The sequence below is a fragment of the Alligator mississippiensis genome, chromosome 4 (assembly GCF_030867095.1).
Source record: "Alligator mississippiensis isolate rAllMis1 chromosome 4, rAllMis1, whole genome shotgun sequence".
In the NCBI taxonomy this organism is placed as follows: domain Eukaryota; kingdom Metazoa; phylum Chordata; order Crocodylia; family Alligatoridae; genus Alligator; species Alligator mississippiensis.
Genome location: NC_081827.1, coordinates 25881564 through 25901853, shown reverse-complemented (window position 1 = coordinate 25901853; position 20290 = coordinate 25881564). Strand labels below are relative to the sequence as shown.

Here is a 20290-nt window from a genome sequence, read left to right as displayed (position 1 = left end):
GGGGCTTAGGAGTCTTTGGTGTTTCCCTCTCCTTTTCTTTCCCCCCACCTCCTTTCCTGTAGTGCTACCTTGGAAGTGGGGCCCCTGCCCTGGAGGGCACCCAGGTAGTCTAAGGATTGCTTGTTATATTTGTAGACTGTGCCTTATAGTTTATGTGAATAAGTTGAAGCAATAGTTCGTATATTAATAGAGTTATAAGATTGCCCGATCAATATCCTTTGTTGTTGGTTGTTCTATTGTTCATTTGTATTTTTGAATAATAATTGTGTGTGTGTGTGTGTGTGTGTGTGTGTACACGCACACATACACACATGCACACACACATATATGGAATAGGGTTTATTGTTTTGTAAATTTGTACATATATATAATCTCTGTCCTTACCCTTTAATGGTTTTGTTGTAATAATAAATTTGTATATAGTTCAGTAATTGATTGACTGGGCCTGACTCTATAGGGGACAGAGGCGGCCACTGGGCTGCTGTGTCCTTCCACAGCACACTGACCTGCCAATAATTCCCTCAGTTGGAGAGGGGAGTACAAACCCGTGTATACCCGGGCTACGTGTAGTAGCACCAACACATGGTTATTTTGTGATGCTTACTGTGTATTAGCATAATTACACTGTGCAGTAGGCTATTAGCATGGTTTTTCATTGCCACATTATTGCGCAGTTTATTAAGCTAATGTGTAGTAAGCATCTTGTGCAGACATGCCAACTGAGTCTAGTCCATTACTCCCTATCTTTCATACAGAATTACATCTATAGGTAAAAGACAGTTTTATAAAGACTAGACTGTATTTTATCTTGTTTCAGTAAAAAAAACTAACCTAGCAGTAATCTGGGCTGCCTGTACCCTTTCTCAATTATATATGCTTGGAGAAGCCCCCACCTGACTTTATTCAAAGATCAAGCAATGCTGTAGTAACTTCTTTAGCCCTTATCAAAGCTGAATCAGAGTTGAAAGGAAGATACAATTCATCTGCTCAGCATATGGAGCAACACTACAGGCTACCCTGGATAGTGTGAAGGAAGCCAGTAAAGGCCACCATATGCAAAATGGATCCATTATCCCCTTGGGTCCAGAAAGTCTGATGAAAGATAGGAATTTACTACTGCTAGAGGTTGTCAATGCTTTCTGTAAGCACTGATGATAGTCCAGTCCAGGCTCAAGAAATCACTCGGAAATAGCACTCTGAAAAAACTGATGTCTAAAGCAATTCTTTAGTTAAGGTCATTGAGAAGGTAATAGCAGGAAAACAACAATATTCAACTCCTTCAGTGTTTGGTGTCTCTCGCAGTAATGTTTCAAAAGTGGGAATGCTATGGTTGGATAGCCCTTCATTACAACATGCAATGGCTGAGCAATCATACTACTGTCACTGCAATTTAAAATACCTAGAACTAAAAGATCTATTGTTTTTTAAATTTTATATAATGCTCAGATATTACAGGGAAGGACATGAAAGGAATGCATATAAACATCCTAAATACAGTTATAATTCAATATATGCATATTAGTTCAGCAAACCAAATTCCTACTTTTGTTTATTTACAAGTCTGTAAGAAACCAATCCTAAAAGCCTGCACTCTTGTCTTGCTAGTTTGAAATGATAAAGGTTCAGATGAAAACAAGTATTTCCAGACACTGGCTTTGATTAGATTGCAACACAACTCAAACTATTTTTGTTACATAAGAAAATAAAGACTGAAAATACATATTAAAGTACTTGCTTAGCCTCTTAGCACATTGATTTTCAAGCGCTACTAAAATGTTAGTCATGTAGACAACCCATAATGAAGTCTAAGTAAATAAATTCTGATGGAATGCTATTAGTGCAAAATGCTTATCCATCTGCCAGTGAAGACTCATAACTATCAAGGCTGTAAACACCTTTAGATTGATCAGCCTGTGTTTTTTTAAGAGCATATCTTAAAGCTGGCAATACATCTCCTTTATTGTGACGTTCTGCTAATAACTGAAAGACCTCTATTCTGAAGATAAAGCAGATTTTCATGGCTCTGGACAAAACAACATACAGACTACCAGGGAAGTAGTAGGTGCTGGCAAAAATGTTCATTTTAGGCTTCAGCTCTGATCAATATAGGGGCAGGAATGGCTGTCATGATGAAGAAAGTTACTTTTCTGTCCTGCCAAGTAGCCTCTCTTGCTCTTTCAGAATGAAGCAGTGGCAACCACAGTCCTTGGTAGCTAGAGTAACGAGAACTTTTCAGAGTGCATACATTATTCTGTGATTTTAGTCCTTTCATTTGTTTGTCAATCATCTGCTAATAGAATCTGATTTTTATGCAATTGGTTGCTACTTGCAACCTACATCATTGGTTGTGTATGTGCTATTCTTTAGAGGGTCCAGAGAAGGGCCACTCATATGGTTAAGGGCTTGCAGGCCAAGCCCTACAAGGAGAGACTAGAGAACCTGGACCTTTTTAGCCTCTGCAAGAGAAGGTTGAGAGGCGACCTTGTAGCTGCCTATAAGTTCATCACAGGGGCACAGAAGGGAATTGGTGAGGTTTTATTCACCAAGGCACCCCCGGGAGTTACAAGAAATAATGACCATAAGCTAGCAGAGAGCAGATTTAGACTAGACATTAGGAAGAACTTCTTCACAGTTCGAGTGGCCAAGGTCTGGAACGGGCTCCCAAGGGAGGTGGTGCTCTCCCCTACCCTGGGGGTCTTCAAGAGGAGGTTAGATAGGCATCTAGCTGGGGTCATCTAGACCCAGCACTCTTTCCTGCCTATGCAGGGGGTCGGACTCGATGATCTATTGAGGTCCCTTCCGACCCTAACATCTATGAATCTATGAATTCTCATTGCCTCCATCTTCTGTTAGCTGCTATTCATTACTTGTTTTGTGTGATTGATCCCTAAATCACCTGGTGCTATTTCTGCTTCTCAACTGAGCGACTGAAATTTTAACAACCAGGAGAAAAATCAAATATTCCTGAATGGCCACATGAAACCATGAAGCACAGACCTCTGGGCCAAAGTTTTGCAAGACTCACATTCCCAAACATCTCTGCATCAGAACTTCACTTTGGTGAATGTTCGCAGCAAACAAATGAAGACAGATTCAAAATCCTTGGGTTTTGCTTGGAGAAATGTTGGCCAACACTCTTTGCAGTATTCCCCACCTCTGTCAGCCACAGTTGCTGCACATGCAACATTTCTTTTTGCCATTATTGAACTCATTAGGCAGCGTGTAGCAGGGTTCAGGGTTAATTAGCTACACACAGTCTTTCACTAATTGTTTACAGCCTTTTTACTGTCTTTATTCCACCAGAGCAAACTCCTTCCTGGCAGGACACCCTCAATGTAAACACTGGACACTATAAAGTACGTATTTTGTCAGTTCACCCTGTCAGTTCACTCCTGCAATATCCACAGTCCCTTGAGATGCTCAGAGTTTCAGGATGAATCTCAGGATAAAAGTACCTGAGATGTGGTCCCTGAGCTCCACCATGAGAGCCTGTGGATCTCTCCCTCTTAGCCCTCCACTCTCAGGCTCTCAGCTCTTGGACCCCCAGCTTCCAGCTCTCAGCTCCCTGTGGTCTGCCTGTCTGTAGCTCCTCTCCCTATGCGCCTAATTCTCTCTTTCTGGTAGTCATTCTCCCTGCTTCCAGGCTGCAACTCTCCTTGTCCCTGGCTGTGAGCTGCCTGCACATCCCTGCTCAAGGTGTGTGGGCAGCGGATCGCAGATCTGCCCTGGCTCCAGACCACACTGTTATTGCCACAAGATCCCAGCCCCGAAGCAGCTCCCCACCCAGCCGTGCACCCTGCCAGCACTGCTGGGGCTGCTCTCCATAATCCTGGCCCCCTGCTGTCATGGTGCCACCACTCCTGGGGTCTCCATGGAAACCAGCCTTAGCAATGTGGGCAGGGGCTGCTGGGAAATGGAGTCTGCTGCGGGCCCAATTCGGCCCTCAGGCTGGACTTTGCCCACCCCTGATCTAGAGGATGACAAACATTTTTGATAGTTGTTCTTATAAGTTACTTATAATAACATGTGCTTCTATTATGCCTCCTGAAGTATAAATATAATATCTCCACAATAGGTGCCTGAGACAGAGATGAGTATCAATAATGTCTCCATTTTTTGGATGGGAAAACTGAGGCACAGAACAGGGAAGTATCTTGTCTGAGGTCATAGAGCCAGGGAGGAGAGTTCCCGAGGTCCCAGCCCTGTGTTCTGATCCCACCATCTTACTGTATGACAACTCTCTACGCAAAACTACAACCAGCAAGAGATTCCAAACTGCTACTGTGCCACTTCTACTCTAGTGAGCAAGATATCACCAACGTTGTGTCCATCTTCAATTTAGGCTAGCTTTATCATTTCTACATGAGACAAAATGAATGCACTTTTGTTTTAGAATAAATATAAATATAGACTTCCATTTTCAGTTATAGATATTTAGTTGCCCTATCTGCAGGATCCTATACGACTTTTTTTCCATTTCTACAGTCAACTGCACCCTTCCTTACGTGGCATTTCTTTGGGTTGCATAAAACAGGCAGAGGAATGCTGGCGAGAGACAGACACAGAGAGTACCAGGGCGCTCCTTGCTCATTAGGAGCACAGTCTCTACTGAAGAGGGAGACCAGACAAGAGAAATGAAGTCATGTCTTTCACAGCGATTACTCCCTGGGAAGCCTTCTGGCTAAATTCATTGTCTCATTGAGCTCAGGGGGTTGCACCCACAAGAAGCAGCACTTTTGAATTTGCCCAATGTAGTAAGGTTACTTTTGGATTTCTGGATATAGCTAACTGCTAAAGACTGACTACAAATCATAAAAATACTCACCCTCACAAGTACTTAAATGAACAAACTCTGGTACACTGTGCACAAAGGCCAGTGCCATTTGCTACTCTCTTTCTGATAGCTTTTGAGTTTAGCAGTTGCATTCTGTCAGGATTATCAATCTAGCCAGTTGCACAATACAGCATAAATAGCTTTTTACAATAGGAGAAGTAAGTACACTATAAACAGAAATCTGCCCATTGTAAACAGGAACAGAGTTAATTAGAGCAAAGGCTACTGGGCTTGTTTCTAATCTCATTTACACCAATGGTAAGATTAATTTAATTGCAGTTAATGGAGATACATTTGTGACAACCAGTGAGAGACAGACACATACTGTTCATGTTTTGGGAATAAAATACAATTAGTATAGGAAAGAAATCATTTAAATGTTACATTGAGCAGTGGGTTTCCATTGTAAAGGTAAGATTTTTGTACTTTGTTTCAGCCACAGGTGAAATTGGTCTTGAGGGCTTTCCTGCAACTGAGCAGGACACTTATTCAGCTCACAAAACTACTAAACATGTCATCACCACATACTGTGTAAGTGGGTTGGGAAAAAGATTAACATGTAAAAAGTACTAAGGGCAGCATTCAGGTGCATTTGCCACTCTGTACGACAGACCTTATTCATGGCTTTCCAGCACAATGTCCACTTGAGCTAATATTAATGTTCCTTGCTTTTATCCCAGATTTTTCCCAATTGTAACAAAAGACATATTGCAATGCCAGATTGCTGAGTTTTCTGGAATTGCTCTTCTTCAGAGCATTTTTTACTGAACAATCATAACATTCCCACACAAGAAACTAAAAGAATAGTTATTTTCCTTTTAAGAGAAAACAACTCCATGACTTTATGAAAGGTATTGTGTTGACAGGATTAGAGAATAAAGCAACCTGTTTATCCACGGAACAATTATAGCATGGACAGTGAGAGAAGAAGGTTAGTCAGACTGCCCCTATTAATGTATTTCAGATCTGTTATAGTGGGGCTGCCTCTAGGGTAAGATGGTAAATTTGTCTCTAAAATGATTTAATTCATTACTTACTGTCCACCAACAGTATTTAATATGCATATATTCTCTGGATGATCCTCTCACATAGAATAATAGAATTATACAAAATTAGGGTTGGACGGGACCTCAGGAAATCATAGGAAAGTGAAGAATAGAGGGGAATAAATAATTTCCCTCAATCTGTTGGCAATGCTTCTACTAATGCAGCCCAGTATGCTGCTAGCGTTCTTTGCAACAAGGGCACACTGCCAGCTCATATTCAGCTTCTTGTTCACTGTAACCCCCAGGTCCTTTTCTGCAGAGCTGCTGCTTAGCCAGTGGGTCCCCAGCCTGTACCAGTGCACACAGTTGTTCTGTCCTAAGTGCAGGACTTTGCACTTCTCCTTAATTAACCTTATGACATTTCTTTTGGTACAATTCTTCAGTTTGTCAAGGTCTCTTTGAATTCTCTCCCTAGCCTCCAGCATATCTACTACTCCCCCCAGCTTGCTGTCAATCTTCAAACTTGCTGAGGGTGCACTGCATCCCATCCTCCATGTTGTTGATGAAGATATTGAACAAAACTGGACGCACGACTGACCCCTGGGGCACTCCACTTCATACCAGCTGCCAACCAGACATTGAGCCATTGATTACTACTCTCTGGGCATGTCTATACGAGACGCTAACTGAACAGTAGCTTAATTATACCGTGCAGAAGTGTGTAATGGCACAAGCAGTACTAATACACTACTGCACAGTATTATTTAACTACTGTGCTGTAGTGTCACTAAAAAGGTAGTCAGTGGCACTACTGTGCAATAACTCAGACTACTGTGCATTTATTTAGTACTTTATTATACAAGTATTAAATTAAGTGTGCGGTAACCACTGAGCCTTAATGAACGCGTAGACATGCCCTTTGAGCCTGACAACCCAGCCAGCTTCCTATCCACCTTACTGTTCTCTAATCCAAAACCATACTTCCTTAGCTTGCTTGCGAGAATGTTGTGGGAGACCATATCAGGCCGTGTCCACATGACCGTGGATGTTTGGTTCCCCAGGGACAACTAGACAACTAGCAGCAGCATACCCTGTCCCTGCGGAACATCTGTGCATGTGGCAATTTAGCCTGGGTGGCCCCAGCGTACTTACCTGGGGTCTTGGGGCCTCCTGGGACTGCAGCAGCAGTGATTCTACTGCTTGGAGCCTGGCTGGCAACTGGAGCATGGCTCCAGCTGGCCAGGCTCCACTTTTGGACAGTGTGTGCTATCCCCACATACACTGCCTCCCCCCCCTTTTTTTTTTTTGCATGGTTTTTTTTTGACCCCGGGATCACCTGGGGTCAAAAAAATCCCCCAGCGTGGAGAACACCTAAATGTGCAGTATATGGTGCCACGGATGTGATTGTAATGGCACATACTGCACGGCTGTGCTTATCTGGATGCAGCCTCAAAAGCCTTACTAAAGTCAAGGGTGTAGGTTGTAGCTGTGTTGGTCTAAGGACATAGGCAGACAAGGTTCCTTGGGTGAATTTGATATCTTTTATTAGACCAACCAATGGGTTGGTCTAATAAAAGATATCAAATTCACCCAAGGAACCTTGTCTTGTTAAAGTCGAGGCATTTCACATTCACTGCTCTCCCCGCACCCACAGAGCCAGTCATCTCATCAGAGAAGGCAATCAGGTTGGTCAGGTATGACTTACCCTTGGTGAATCCATGCTGACTGTTCCTAATCACCTTCTTCTCCTCCAAGTGTTTAGAAATAGATACTTTGAGGACTTGCTCCACGATTTTTCCAGGGGAAAAAATAGAGGAATCTCTGACTTCATTGGGATGGGCTGTGGCTAATTAAAGTTGTCCAAATAAACTGCCCAAGTCAATATTGTATATGTTTTTCTCCTAAGCATGCAAATAGGATGGGGAATACATAGGGAGGCATGAACCCCAGTAGTTTTGGGTAGGTTCACCCTGTAATTGGCAGTTGAGGATTAGTCATTTTAACTGTGTTCATCCATCTCTAGATATCTGTTTTACAGAAGATGCCCTGTAGCCATGCCAGCGGTTGAAATGACAGTAGCACCAATGTAGTTTATTATCGGACATGGAATTGAACGCTGATTTCACTTTGCAACCTTACATGGAACAGGGAACTCATTCTCTGGAGTACAGACTGCCTGCACTAAGGTGACAGAGGTCTTCTCAGCCAGTACTGTAAAGAAGGACTAACATAGATGACCTGGCATCTTTATAGTTACAGATTTGATAAAAAATCTTGCTCATGTCTATAATGGCAAGTATTTCTTGGTAATAGGGTTGAACCAATAATGTTGGGGTTTTTTTTGCTTTGGTAGCTGAAATGGACTGAACCAGAATTTTTTCAGGATTTTTGGCAAAATAAAAACAAAGCAAAATATTGGGCCTACCAATATTTAATTTGACCCCAAATGAAGTGATTGTTTTATTTTTTGACTTATTTAACCTTTTCTCAAATCTTTTTTGTTTTAATGTTAGTAAATCATTAAATGAAAAATGCCATTTTGAAGGGAAATTTAAAAAGATAGGATTAAAACTTGTTCAGCTACAATGATTGAATTTTTTTAAATGAAACATTTAAATGTGCATATTTTTGCCTTATTTTCTTGATGGAAACTAGTTACCAAATTCAACCTGAATTCCCAGATGGCATTTTGGCCCCCTCAAACTCCATTTTTCACTGAATGTACTATTTATTGAAGAAAATCACCCAATTCTACTTGGTGCTATAATGAGGCATAGGCAAACATATATATCTTTGAGGTCAGGCACTCTAAAATTATCTTGAGTACTTAATAGGGCATTGCAAAGATGGAATTTATATTCACAACTTGAATCTGCCAACAAATTTGTTGAATTTTTTCATAGCCAGATCTGGACAAAGTCCATCTGTTTCCCTAGAAATAAGAAAACATTAGGAACAGAAACTCCATCCTTGATGCAGCTTTGGGAGAACACTGACATAGCTCATTAACCTGGGCAATGGTGCAGATCTAATTAATGGGCTGTGTGGCTGGGCACCTTTTATCATCTTAGAATATTTGGTGCAATGAACAGCCCTGCACAAAGCTCCAGCAGTGCTGCTGGCACACACTCACTCAAGACTGGTGATTTAGTCTGACAATATTCAGAGGAAAACCAGCCAGTCTCTTTCCATCATTTTCAACAGGGATATCTCGGAGTTGTTCTATGTAGAAGACTAATGTATTTTTTCCTGTTAAAATGTGTATGTTTGTGAAAAAAGAGGGAGGACAAATAGGGAAATACTAGTTGTAAGACCAAAAAACATTTTCTTTGATGACCAAGTGACAATTTCAGGGAGACGATTACCTTTATTATTTTTTGCTCTTGCACCCTACACGTTTCTGATGCATACAAAACCCAAACCACTTTTAGTACAACTGACTCTATATTCTTTACCTTTTCTCTGCTTCTCTCTCTTTCTCTCCCACAGATCAATTCTCCATACAATACCCATTCCCAGCAGTGGCTGCTTTCAGCATCTCTCAGCAGAATCTTTAAAGCTGCCCTTCCAGCAACATGTGAGTGCAGCAATGAAAAAGTATGGTTTTAATAGTTACAACTAGAGAATAATATATAAAGATGCATTGAAAATTTACAGTTTCTATAACTAAATCTCTATCTGCTTTCCTAATGTCAGATGGGATGTTGGAAAAAACATCTTTTTCCTATCTCCTGCAATGTACAGTACCTGCTATGTCTGTATTAAAGGTAGATTAGGGCTGAACAAATGTCAAATCTATCAAAAGCTTGCCTTCACCCTACCAACATTTTTGAGGACAAGGTCCTTCCTAGCTGATCCATGAATAGACTCTGATTTTTCACTTTTTCCATCTAAGATTCCAGTCTTCCTTTTCCATCCCAGACTCACGAATTCTACTCTATCTTTCTCTTCTCACTTCCTTGTATCAATATGACCCTGACTAGATGCTTTCCATTGGCTCCTCTCCACATATTTTTTGATTTCCCCCACTCAAACAGCCCATTCTAATTATCTCAGGGGTGGCCAGTTACTTCAGCTGGTGGACCACTTAATGAGTTTTGGTGAGCTATCAACGGCCACACATGTACAATATTTCAAAATATATAATTTTAACAAGTTATAAATAAAAACAAATCATATACTAAAAATCAAACATCTACTATAACATATTTTAATTTTATTTAAAAAAGATTTTTGTCTTGACTTTTTTTTTTTGAGTAGCATATATACTACTTATACAGTGTGTGTTGAGGAGGTGTGGAAGTGTGTGTGTGTGTGGGGGGGAGTGGGAGGTGGGTGTGTGGGTGTTTGTGGGGAGGGGTTTGGGGTATGTGTGGGGTGGATGTGCACGTGTGTGTGTGTGGGGGGGGGGTCCTGCCCATGCACTAGGACCCAGGAGCTGGCCAGAGGTGGGAAGAGAGGGGGGCCAGAAGGCGCATACAGCAGAGCTCACCTGTGTCACAACCCAAAGTTGTGGTTTTTGTTTGTGTGTGCTTCGGCACCGCTAAATTATTTTCCCGCCGATTGTCGCTTTCTTTGCACGGTAGAGTTCTCTGCTGTGGGAGAGAACTCTGGTGCAACGGGGAATTTCCCGCCAAATTACAGCTTCTTTGCAGGGTGCATTTCTTTTGCATACTAGTGATACACCCTGCAAAGGAGTTCCCGCCATTTGTATTCAGATTCGCGCCACATTATTGGCCAATTCCAAATGTAGGCACACATGGCAGCTAGCTATTGGCTTGCTAGCCATACAAAAGGCTTGTGTGGTTTCTGCCCAAGTTGGAGGACTCCACGAACACCAGGAGAGAGAGAGAGAGAGAGAGAGAGAGAGACTCAGTGTGAAGATCTCCAAGCGCTGCGGACCCTCGTGGACCCAACGCGCCTCTCCTAAGCAGGCAATAGAGGCAATAGAACCGAACCTATGGAGTTTTTGCTTCTAGCCTCTCCCTGTCGCCGATCGCAATCCCAGACGTATCCCTTTTCTGTAAACTTTGAACCCGCGGAGCCTAAGCAACTCCGGGGAACCCTTCGAACCCCGAACCGGACCCGCGGAGCCTAAACAACTCCGTGGGAGCAATCGAATTTGTTGTGTTCCTCTAGCGAGGATCTAAGCGGGAGCTGTGCCTGGAAACCTGTCCAGCCTACACCACTACCATCTTTGGGTGTAAGTAAACAATCTTTTCAATCAACCGTTACGCCTCCGTAACTAATTCTAGCTCACGTGTATCAAACCACCCCGCGGTTCTCTCCAGCCCCGCGTGCCCGGGCTGCTGGCCACAGCCCGAGTGCGCAAAGACGGGCCTGGCTCGCCCCCGGCCCGCACATGGCGATGAGGGTGGGATAAGGAGAGAATACGCACATGGTGACGAGGATGGGATCAGGAGAGAATACGCTAGAGTTAGAGTTGGTTCGGAACTGCCCTTGGCGCGATGGTCAGTGCCAAGTGAAAAGCTCTGAGGATCTGGAGGTGCATGTCGCTTACCACCAGGCGGGTGGAATGGGTGAAAGATTTGTAAGCGGCCATCTGTCGCTAAAGTGAGAAGAGGGAATCTCTGAAGACGGAGCCCCAAGAGAAAGAGAAGTGTATTTGCTCCCTGCGGCGTTCGGGTGTATAATGAGAGATAAGCGGGTCCTGTTTAGGCCCCTCGATACTGTGTCCCTTGCTGAACCCAACCCAGCGGGCGAAACAAACCCGACTTTCACCTGGGAGTGTGCCCGATGCCTACGATATGCTCGGGAGAGTGAAGAGCCGGAGCCGATCGGCCGGTTCCCCCCGGGGATGATAATGTCTAGATTATGGGCTCGCAAGCTTCCATCCGAGCTCTGCGAAGATTTGGAGACGGAGGAACACCCCGCGGATGAAAGAGTGGCCTTGCGGTACGACAAGGGGGGAGAAGGTAGTGCAACTTTTCGTACTGTAATGGATTTAATGCAGAAAAACTTAAGTTTGAAAACCCAGCTGCAGATGGCGATCCGATCGGTCAAAGAAGCGGCTGAGAAAAAGGAGCCTGAAACGCCAGTCCAAGATGGCACCGAGCAAGAGGGAGACCACGTGGAAGAACCGGAAAAGAAGGGTGGAGCTTCTAACGAACCCGCGAGAGTTCGGTCAGCGACTCCGCCCATCAACGCAGTGTCGTCGCCGGCAACCCCGCCTAGCGACGCAGCGACGTCTCTGCCGACCACGCCTTCCTGTCAACGAAGGAAAGAGTCAAGCGGAGGAGTGCATCTGCCCCTCCTGCCTGAAGCAACGACAGCAGCAGTGACCCCCGCGGCAGCAGTTCAGCCTATGACAGCATCAACTCCCGAAGGAGCAGCTTGTTCTACAACAACAACTAGTTGCTACTACCTATTATGCTCGCACCAAAACTGAGTTGCAGGATTTATGTAGAGGATCAAGAATTCAACCTGAAGAGACTCTAGCTGTATGGTTATGACGTTTAGTCATAGAACTTGGATCCGACCTGCTGAACCAAGAAGAAGCAAGCTTCTTAGTCAGACAAGCTTCGTGGACTAGAGGACATGTCACCGGCATCGACATGATAACATGTAATACTCACTGGCCTATTCCACTGCCAGCGCTTGTTGCAGGACTGATTAGTCAAAAGGCCCACGTGTGGCATGCAGGACGGCCAGAATATACCGGCACAGATCACCTTATGCTGGCAATGATTGGCGTCTCGTATTGTGCGTGGAACCCGAGGACATGTGCACTGGGACTGACATCACTCCAGCGAATAAGACCATGGCCTCACCGTCATTTGCGAGATCCTGGAACCGTTCCACTAACCTCTCACAGCCTAGACAGTTGCCTCTAGATCTACGGGCAAAAGAACATAGTTGTCCTTCGGATTCTGCTCAGTCCAATGGTAAACCAACCCGTGAGTAATCTTCTTTGTCAGTTGCCAAGACTGCGTACCCTGATGGAGCCAAGATTGTCTTTTGATTGGGACTGTCAACACCCGACCAGGCCTCAAGGCACCAGATGACGTGGATCCGATCTCCCACCACTGCCACCGAGAACCCTAGAGGAGTGATACATGTTTGGATTTCTCCTACAGCGTTCCGGACTTAATAAACAGCAGCTTCAGATTTTAGGGGACGCAGGCCAATGGCAGTTAGCTTATGAGTTAGGTTTCTGTTATTTGGAAGAACCAGATGATGAATCTTCGACGATTTCGTCTAATTGAGTCATGAAAATTGTTTAAAACTGTTTAAGTTTGTTAAATAAGGTCATTAATCTGTTTTGAGAGTTTTCTGTTTACAGATCCGGAATTCAGAGCGTATGGCAAAGAGGAGCCTTAAGAGAGATGACATCACCGAGAAAAGTGAGGAGACGTATGACCTCACCACGACGCCCACTGAAGCCCTGATCGTGCAGTTTTGTTATGAATCAGATTATGTGTTTGTGTTGATTATTATTTCTTGATTGTTATGTAACTTGATCCCAGGACAGCGAATTTTATGTTTGTGTATTTGTTTGTTAGCTTATTTACTCGTTTGATGACTACGACAAAATTCTAGATTGCTAAAAAGTATGACATAATTTAGCTATGCTCTCAGCAAGGGGGGATGTCACAACCCAAAGTTGTGAGTTTTTGTTTGTGTGCGCGCTTCGGCACCGCTAAATTATTTTCCCACCGATTGTCGCTTTCTTTGCACGGTGGAGTTCTCTGCTGTGGGAGAGAACTCTGGTGCAATGGGGGATTTCCCGCCGAATTGTAGCTTCTTTGCAGGGTGCATTTCTTTTGCATACTAGTGATACACGCTGCAAAGGAGTTCCCACCATTTGTATTCGGATTCGCGCCACATTATTGGCCAATTCCAAATGTAGGCACACATGGCAGCTAGCTATTGGCTTGCTAGCCGTACAAAAGGCTTGTGTGGTTTCTGCCCAAGTTGGAGGACTCCACGAACACCAGGAGAGAGAGAGAGAGAGAGACTCAGTGTGAAGATCTCCAAGCGCTGCGGACCCTCGTGGACCCAACGTGCCTCCCCTAAGCAGGCAATAGAGGCGATAGAACCGAACCTACGGAGCTTTCGCTTCTCGCCTCTCCCTGTCACCGATCGCAATCCCAGACGTATCCCTTTCCTGTAAACTTTGAACCCACGGAGCCTAAGCAACTCCGGGGAACCCTTCGAACCCCGAACCGGACCCGCGGAGCCTAAACAACTCCGTGGGAGCAATCGAATTTGTCGTGTTCCTCTAGCGAGGATCTAAGCGGGAGCTGTGCCTGGAAACCTGTCCAGCCTACACCACTACCATCTTTGGGTGTAAGTAAACAATCTTTTCAATCGACCGTTACGCCTCCGTAACTAATTCTAGCTCGCGTGTACCAAACCGCCCCGCGGTTCTCTCCAGCCCCGCGTGCCCGGGCTGCTGGCCACAGCCCGCGTGCGCGAAGATGGGCCTGGCTCGCCCCCGACCCGCACAACCTGGATCACTAAAGGGTGTAGTGCAGCTACAGGTACAGGTGCAGTCCTTCCCCTCCCACTATCCGGCCCATGGCTGCTTCTGTAGTGTTCTGTATGGAGCTGAGCTCTGCCTGCTCCCACCCGAGGCAGCCCACACCATGCTGCCATCTGCACTGCCCTGTGCCCACCGATGGTACTGCCCTATCTCCCCCAAGGCCCGGTAGAGAAGTTCCCATTGTTCTCTCTTTCTCTGGCATAAAATTGAATCCATATAGCTTTCCACAAGTATGGCCCATATTCTACATATCTACCCTTATTCTGCCCGATTACAGAAAGTTTTCTTAGCTTTGAGGCTTGGCCCATATTAGACAAAGAGGGCACTTGTACATATGACAAAACTGGCTTTTAAAGTGGTTTAATTGACATTTTCTACTTCTTTAATGGCGTCACTGTTTACACCTGCAGTGGTGTATTTTGTTTTAATTTCGTCACGCTGTACACATGCAGCAGTGTATATTCCTTTAAATGACTTTGTTATGCAATGAAGTAAAACACATTCAATGTATTTTAGTTTGCCACGTGACAAAATGCAATGGTGCACAGGGTGCTGGAAGCCCAGGTGTGCTCGGGGAAGCTTGGGCTTGGTGGGCTTCCAGTGCCCCATTCACCGTGCCTGCCACCTTCTCCAGCTGCCAGCACACCCAGTTGCCCTCCTGCTGCCTTCCTGTACTGCCCCAGGGGCAAGCCAGCCCATTCCTGGGAGGTCCCAGGAGGTGGGAAGGTGGCAGGGATGGTGCATGGGCTGCTGGAAGTCCGCCAAGCCTGAGCTTCCCCAAGCACGCCTGGCCTTCCAGCACCATATGCACTGTCGGATCGGGCCAGGTGCTGTCTGTGATCTGGGGCAGCACCCAACCACTAACGTCCTGCCTGGGCAGTCCTGGAAGGCACTGCCTCCATGGAGAGAAGCACTATCCCCCCACCCCCTCCCAAGCTAGGGGCTGCACAAGCCATTGGCAGCTTGCGTGGGGCAGGCTCTGCTGACAAAAAAAAAAGAAGGGGCAAAGGGTCGGCTTTTATTTTCCCCAGTGGAACCTGCCCATCTTTCCTGGGGGGGTACTGCCACCATGGAGGGAAGCACCGGGCCCCACACAGCTCAGGGGCTGCACAACCTGGCAGCAGCTCACACAGGCAGGCTCCACTGAACACACCCCCCCCCGCAAAAAAGTGGTGAGGGGCCTGATTTTATTCTTTTTTTTTCTCCCAGAGCCTGCCTGCATTTCCTGTGGCCAGAGGGTGAGCTGCTGGCAGGCCCTGAGCTGCAAGGGGACCTGGTCCTTCCCTCCACAGTGGCAATTCCCCCTAGGCAGCTCCTGCCTGTAGCACCCCGCCTGGCTGGTTCCAGGGGGTGCCACCACCGCAGAGCGAAGCACCGGGGCTCCCTGCAGCTCGGAGGCTACTTGGCCTGGTGGCATCTTGACCTCCGGTCGCAGGAGGTGTGGGCAGGCTCCAGGAGGAAAAAAACCAATCAGGCCACTTGCCACTTTTTTCTCTTTTTCCCCTCAGTGGAATTTGCCTGCCACCAGGTTGTGCAGCCTTTGAGCTGTGGGAGGCCCTGGTCCTTCCCTCCATGGTGGCAGTGCCCCCTGGGACCACCCAGGTGGGGTGCTAGCAGGCAGGTGCTGCCCGAGGTGCTCTGGTGTCATGGAGGGAAGGACCAGGGCCCCCTGCAGCTCAAGGCCTGCCGGTGGCTTGCTCCCTGGCTGTGGGAGAGGTGGGCAGGTTCCAGGGAAAAAAAAAGGATTGAGCCCCTCACCATTTTTTTTCTGGTGGAGCCTGTTGTAGCGGTGGAGTGGGGGGCGGCGTGGGGCAGGGGAGACTGATGGTGGCCATCACTGTTCCGTCACAGTGATGTAAGTCCCTAAGTTGAAATGGTGGGTTTTTAATCAACACAATTAAACTCAGCAATTAAAAACCCACGGTTTCAGTTTAGGGAGAACTAACCCCCAGACAAAACAAGATCACATGACTAAACCCTCGTCATGTGTACAAGCAGCCAGAGTATACCAGTTTTGGTTTTTGCTGCCATTCTGAGGGTGCTAATACTAGTTCTGTCCCAAAGCATTAAATTGATGAGTGGAAAGTTACATACTGCAATATTTTGATAAATTATTTATTTGAACTTGAAGATAAATTAGGAATCAAATTATGCAGCTGGGGGAGTGGAGAATTAAAGGCAGGCTATTTTTATCTTAAATAAATCAATGTATTCATTGGAGATTGGGGTGAAGTCTATCACTGGCAAGTAGCAGACAAATTAAGATCATTATCACAGGGGACTAAATTTCCTAGAAACACAGAATAAAGATAGCTAGGTACTGGATTAAATCACCTTGTTAAATTCTGTAGAATTTGGGTGTTGTGGTGGAGAGGAAATGCAAAGGGATGCTTATACTTTTTAAAGGATGATAAATCAAGTGATTGTAAATTAACTTCTGGGTGTAGTGCAAAGCTCTGAAACTATGCATCAGCTCTAACAATGTAGTTATACTATGCCCATCAATGTGGTAAACCTAATCTGGGTACATCCCATTTTGTCCCATGTATTTGTATATGTCCAGCTTTTCTAAATAGTCCCTAACCTGTTCTTTCACCACTGATGGCTGCTCACCTCCTCCCCAAACTGTGCTGCCAGGTGCAGTAGTCTGGGAGCTGCCCTTGCCTGTGAAGACTGAGGCAAAAGAGGCATTGAACACTTTGGCCTTTTTTGCATCCTCTGTCACAAGGTTGTCTCCCCCATTCAGTAATGGACCCACACTTTCCCTGATCCTCCTCTTGCTACCAACATACTTGTAGAAACCCTTCTTGTTACCCTTCACATCCTTGGCTAGCTGCTACTCCAACTGTGCTTTGGCCTTCCTGACTTCATCCCTGCATGACCGAGCAATGCTCTTATATTCTTCCCTAGTTATTTGTTCAAGTTTCCACTTCTTATAAGCTTTCTTTTTTGTGATTTAGTTGACTGAAGAGTTCACTGCTAAGCCAAGCTGTTCCTCTGCCATACTTGCCGGTCTTCCTGCGCATCGGGATGGTTTGTTCCTGCACTCTCAGTAAGGCTTCTTTCAAGTACAGCCAGCTCTCCTGGACTCCTCTCCCCCATAGGCTAGATTTCCAAAGGATCCTGCCCATGAGTTCCCTGAGCAAGTCAAAGTCTGCTTTTATGAAGTCCAGGGTCCTTATTCTACTGCTCTCCATCCTTTTCTTCAGCATCCTGAACTCAATCATCTTGTAGTCACTGCTGCCCAAGTTGCAATCCACTACTACATGTCTCACCAATTCTTCCCTATTTGGGAGCAGCAGGTCAAGAAGACCATGGCCCCAATTGGCTGCTCCAGCACTTGCATCAGGAAGGTGTCTCTAACACTTTCCAAAAACTTCCTGGGTTTCCTGTGCACTGCTGTATTGTCCTCCTATCAGATGTCAGGGTGTTCGAAGTCCCCCATGAGAACCAGGGCCTGTGATGGGGAAATCTTTGCTAGCTGTTTGAAGAAAGCCTCATCCACCACTTCCTCGTGGTCTGGTGGTCTATAGCAGACCCCCACCATGACATCACCCTTGTTGCTCTTCCCTCTGACCCTAACCCAGAGACTCTGAACAGGCCCATCTCTAGTTTCGTACTGGAGTTCTGAGCAATCATATGACTCTATGACATAAAGTGCAGCTCTTCCTCCTCTTTTCCCCTGCCTGTCCTTCCTGAACAGTTTGTACTGTCACGGATGGGTATGCCAGTCATGCGAGCTCCCATCAAGTCTCCGTTATTCCGATTACATCGTAGTTCTATGATTGAGCAAGGACTTCCAGTTCTTCTTGTTTGTTTTCCAGGCTCTGTGCATTTGTGTACAGGCATCTGAGGTAACTAGTTGGTTGCCCCAATTTCTTAGGAAGTATGAGAGCACCTCCCCTGTTTCCCCCTCCTGCTTGCTCTTCCTCCAGGTCTCCCACTTCCACACTTACCATAGGGCTTTGGTCTCCATCCCCCAGCAAACCTAGCTTAAACCCCCCCCCTCACTAGGTTAGCAAGCCAGTCTGTGAAGACGCTCTTTCCTGTCTTTGTCAGGTGGATCCATCTCTTCCCAGCAATCCTTCTCCTTGGAAGAATGCTGCATGGTAGAAAAAGTCAAATCCCTGCTGGTGACACCACCTGCACAGCCAGGTATTGATGTGCAGGATGCACATGCTTCTGCCTGGGCCCTTTCCCTTGACTGGAAGGATCAACAAGAACACGACTTGAGCCCCAGACCCCCTCAGCCTTGCACTGAGAGCCCTGTAGCCACTTTTGATATGCTCAGGGTCTCCCCTGGTACTATCTTTGGTGCCCACATGGATAAGCAGCATGGGGTAGTAGTCAGAGGGCTGGATGAACCTCAGTAGTCCCTCTGTGACATCTCAGATCTGGGCTTCAGGCAAGCAGCAGACCTCCCAAGACAACAGGTCAGGTTGGCAGATGGGAGTCTCCTACCACCACCACCCATCATTTCTTCGCCTTGGCTGCCTCAATCCTTCCCACCTTGGGGAGGCCTGGCCTGTACTCCTCCACCAATGGAACATGTTCCTCCCTCTCTGTTGAATATCTGTTCTCCAAATGAACCACTGCAGGTGGAGGTAAAGATCTCTGCTTGCTGCCAAAAGTCACAATTCTCCAGCTTCCACCCTTTTGGGCGTCCATGTCGTCTCTCTTTTCCAGTGCTGCCTCTGGCATTTCTTCTTCCACAGGCTGGGAGGTCTCCTCCAGCATCAAATTGATGAACTCCTCATGGCAGAGGATGCTTTGGAGTCCCACCACCTCCTCCTGTAATTCTCTTGCCTGTTCCCTGAGAGACACCACTAGGAGGTACTGCTGACACCGCAGGCACTCCCTGACCTGGCCGTCACTGGAAGGAACCTGCAAGCCGCAGTTGCTGCAGTGCCAAACCTGGACCCGGGTGGAAGCTTCGATTGTGAGTGGTCCTGCCTGGACAGAAACCTTACAGGTGCAAGCAGAGGCAATGGCAGTGGCTCTGGCATTGCGACATCCTTCAGCCATTTCTCTGGGTATCTTAATCTGCTTTCTCTCTCTCTTACTGCTCTTCTAAGCACATCTTCCCAAATGAACTTGCTTGGAAGCTGGCCTGTTTATTGCTCGTTGGCCCCAAAGGGTTCTTTTTTCCCTGCTTGCTCATGCCCAGCTGAAAGGTTTGTCCCTCGGGGGGGGGGGGGGGGGGGGGGCGGGGAAGCAGGCACCAACTTGCCAGCGAACCGCCTGCAAACTACTTATCTTGTTTGCACCCCATTTGCTGGCTCCCTGGTTGCCTGGGAGGTCTCCTTTTATACCCTGCTGGGCCCAGACTGGCTCTGCCCCCTTGTTTATTCCCTATACTTCTCACATTTGTATATATGCATTAGATATATTCTGTATTTTGACCCTCTTACTTTCTTTTTGTATCACTTGTTGCAGTCCTGTAGCTCTCTGGGCTTCTTCCAGAGTTGAGTTGCCTCCAAGTCCCTTCCCCTCTGGACTGCAAGCTTTGTTGCTGGAGGGTTTTGATCACCAGCCACTGTGGAACCTAGCTCTTAATGCCACATTTTTCTAAAGAGCCCTGAGGGTGCCAAAGCTATTGGCCACCCTATGTTAGACATCTGTGACCTGAGTTTCAGGGGTTCTGACTGATAACTGCATTTAAAGGGCATGGGAGCTGCATATGTTTAGCACCTAGAATGACATGCCATTTTACAAATTTAGATGTATGTTTCCATCGTCCATTCATCCTCAGCTTTTGTGCTGAGATTCCTAATAAGGATGGTACTTGTGTTACAGAAATCTGTTCCCTACTAGGTTGTTCTACCTATTTCAGTCATCTTATGTTTTCAATTTACAACAAATCTGGGCAAATTTGAACCACTAACTGAATTATGAAAGGCTCCATCTACTGTTACTATGTCAGCACTACCCAGTTCACAATTTTCCAAAATAGCTGTCCTGGAT

The 20290-nt window shown here is 46.0% G+C and overlaps 1 protein-coding gene across 3 annotated transcripts in view; it reads right to left on the bottom strand.

The window, feature by feature from the left end:
• Positions 1 to 20290, bottom strand: part of LHFPL3 (LHFPL tetraspan subfamily member 3) — a 477206-nt gene that overhangs the window by 93244 nt on the left and 363672 nt on the right. The window lies entirely within an intron of this gene.